At 44.9% G+C, this 3,520-nt stretch overlaps 1 protein-coding gene across 1 annotated transcript in view; it reads left to right on the forward strand.

Annotated features, from left to right (window-relative positions):
- Higd1c (HIG1 hypoxia inducible domain family member 1C) overlaps positions 1-3,520 on the forward strand; it is a 50,211-nt gene that overhangs the window by 915 nt on the left and 45,776 nt on the right. The window lies entirely within an intron of this gene.

Raw genomic sequence — 3,520 nt, forward strand, 5'->3', positions numbered from 1 at the left:
CCTGGCCGGACACACACGGGGCTCAGTAGATATCTGAACTATTCAAAAGGCCCTGCACATCCTGCAGTCTTAGTCTCCCCTCACCTGTACACCAGACACTATTTATTTTGCCTGCCTCGCTCTGTCACTGGAAGAGAGAGCCTGTGGTCTGTGTCTGGAGAGAAATCCTAAGGGCCCAGGTGACTTCAAGTGTAAGACACTGGGAAANGGTTTGGGTGGGAATCCAGGCGTGTTGCACTCAAGGACTCTCTGATGGATAGTTTGTCTTTCCACATGTATTTTAATACTCCCCATGCCATATGGGAATCTGTAGTGAAGGTGTGAGGGAAGGAGGGACAGCTGCCTGTTGGGCTGACACAGGGAGGGCAGTGCACAAGCAGACTGTTTCTTGGAATGATGGCAGCAACCACACAGACCTCCTGTTGTTGGCAGAGAGAAATGTCTTCAGATGAGTGGTCAGCAGCTGAGGACGAAGGCCAGCTGTCCTGACTCCTCCAGAAATCGAGAGACTCCCCTGTGGGAAGCCACATACACCATTACAAGATGGCGCTGGCTACTGCTGGCCACCACCCATGAATATGGGTAAACAACCAATATGTGCATGTGCAAAAGAGTTTTTTGCCGAGTCACTGCTTGGCCCGAGGCATGTTAATGAGGTACTGAAAGCAATCAGGTGTAGATTGCTATATCCTAGGCCTATATAAGCAGCACCAGTTCTGGGGCTCGGGATCTTTCGCCTACACAGTCAATGCTCTCCCAATAAACGTGTTGCAGAAGGATCCTGTTGTGGCATCTTTCTTGCTGGCGAGTCAGGCCAGCAACAGACCCCCTGTTACAGGGAGGATTTAGAACTGCATCACGGGGAAGGAGCGTTAATGAAGTGTTCCCATAAAGCAGTCTGTTGAGAAGGATTCAACTGCGTGGATTCAGAACTCTTCAGCTGGGGAACAGGGGTACCGGTAAGTAAAAAGAAATTAATGTAAGTCTCTGAGAGGTATGCTTTCCTATGGAATAGATCCGGTAATTGTTGCTGGGGTTGTGTTGCTTGCTTTCTTTCTTGCCTTGATATTATGCTATTGCCTTAATTTTCATCGCCCTGGACATGAGTGTATCTTCTGGGAGTAGCTCAGCAGACACATAAGATCATAAAGCAAGTGTAGATAAACTCGTGGATCGGCCTTGGAGCTAAGAACCTCATGTAGATAAGTGAGTATCTCAAGGACGCTTCAGTCCAGGACGAGTATGGGTACTGGCCAATCTACACCATTAGTGGGGCCGGTGCAAGCCTTGCTCAAAGAATGAGGTTTAAAGATTTCTGAAAGTACAGTGAGGGGATTCTTAAATAGACAGACTCGCTCCTTGGTTTGCCCCCACTGGGTCGCTGATGCTACCTAGTTGGGAAAAGTTAGGGAGAGATATAGCGAGAGAGGAGGCAGAAGGGAAAGTGAAAGCAGGAACAAGGCCGTTATGGAAGCTGATTAAGGCTTGTATCCAGGACAAGAAATGTGAGCCAGTTGTTAGGGAAGGGCAGCGACTTTTATAGGAGCACCAGGAGAGTATGTCAGAAACAGAGAGATATGAAAAAGAAGGCACAGGCAGAAAAATAAGTAATATAAAAGATATAAAAAGGGAAATAGAAAAGAAACTAAAATATAAAGATAAAAAAGATAATATAAAATATAAAGATACAAAAGATAATATAAAAAATGAAGAACAAAAAATTAAGTCAATTTACCCCCCTCTCAAGGACTATGAGTTACTAGAATTATCAAGCTCAGAAGACTCGGAACTATCAGGAGGGGAGGAGGAAGATTTGGAGGAGGCTGATGCAGAGTATGAGGCGGAGAGATACGAGCCCGCAGGGAGGAGTACAACGGCTCCCCCACCACCTCTGCCTTATACAGAAAAGAAAACAATTGGCAGTGGTCACTCTTTTTGCACCCCTAAAGGGTTGCGTAAAATATGTCAGGCTTTTCCTGTTTTTCAGGATCAAGCTCAACAGCGATATTATGAGCCAATATTGCATAAACAAGTGAAAGATTTAGCAGAGTCAGTAAGGACTTATGGAGTCAATGCCTCTTTTACTCAGTCCCAAAATGATAGACTGGCTCACCATGCCATGACTCCTTCTGATTGGATGAGTATGGTAAAGGCATGTCTTACTATGGGACAGTATCTAGACTGGAAGTCTATATGGCATGATCTGTGTTTGAGTCAGGCCCGTGCTAATGCCACTGCAGGGCAACAAGCATGGTGCTTTGAGATGCTTACAGGTCAGGGTATATGGACAAACAATCAATTAGGATACCCAGTGCAAGACTATGATCAGATCAACCAGGCAGCAGTGAAAGCTTGGAAAGCATTGCCTAATTGAGGAGAGGTATCTGGTAATCTGACAAAAATTTTTCAGGGAGCTAATGAGCCGTTCTCTGAATTTGTGGCTCGCATGATGGAAGCAGCAGGACTCATATTTGGTGATTCTGAGGCCGCAATGCTGTTAATTGAACAATTAGTTTATGAGCAATGTACCAAAGAATGCAGAAATGCTATCACACCTTGGAAAGGGAAAGGACTTCAGGCGTGGATGAAAGCCTGTAGAGAAATAGGAGGACCCCTTTCAAATGCAGGGCTGACTGCAGCAGTTTTGATGGCGCAAACAAAAGGAATAACATGCTATAATCATGGACAAACAGGTCATATGCAAAAGCAATGTACAAAGAATGGAAAGAAAATGTTTAAAAAGAAACTACCAGGCATTTGCTCAAAATGTGGGAAAGGAAGACATTGGGGTAAATGAATGCAGATCAACCAGAGACGTAACAGGAAGGCCAATACCTCAGTTTAAAGTGCAACAGCCAAAAAAACGGAGTGAGGGGCCCCCGTCCCCAGGGACCCCAAATGTATGGGGCACTCCAGACCACAATGTCCATGAGGCCACCCAAAGACCGAGGAGAGCCACTCCAGGTTCAGCAGGATTGGAATCTGTGCCACCTCCAGAGTAATTCTTACATCACAAATGGGGTGCCAACCTATTTCCTCAGATTTTAGAGGTCCCTTACCAAAGGATACAGTGGGCCTACTTACTGTTGGGTAGGTCCTCTTCTGCCTTGAAAGGATTGGTAATACATCCTGAAGTTATAGACTCAGATTATGAGGGACAAGTTTAGATTATGTGCTCTGCACCCTGAAGTATTGTGGCCATTTCTCCTGGAGATCACATTGCTCAATTGCTGATTCTTCCTAGTTTGCATAACATGTTCTCTAATAACCAGAATCCCAGAAGGGATAAGGGACTTGGTTCTACAGGAACTAATGTGGCCTACGTATCTTTAGATTTGGATAATTGTCCCACTTTACAATTACAAATAGAATGAAAAACCTTTCAAGGTATAATGGATACAGGAGCGAATAAAAGCATTGTATCCAGTAACTGGTGGCCTGCTTCTTGGCCTGTTAATCAATCATCACATAGCTTACAAGGATTAGGATATGAGGCTACCCCAACTATAAGTGCAAAATC

The sequence above is a fragment of the Mus caroli genome, chromosome 15 (genome assembly GCF_900094665.2).
Source record: "Mus caroli chromosome 15, CAROLI_EIJ_v1.1, whole genome shotgun sequence".
NCBI lineage: Eukaryota > Metazoa > Chordata > Mammalia > Rodentia > Muridae > Mus > Mus caroli.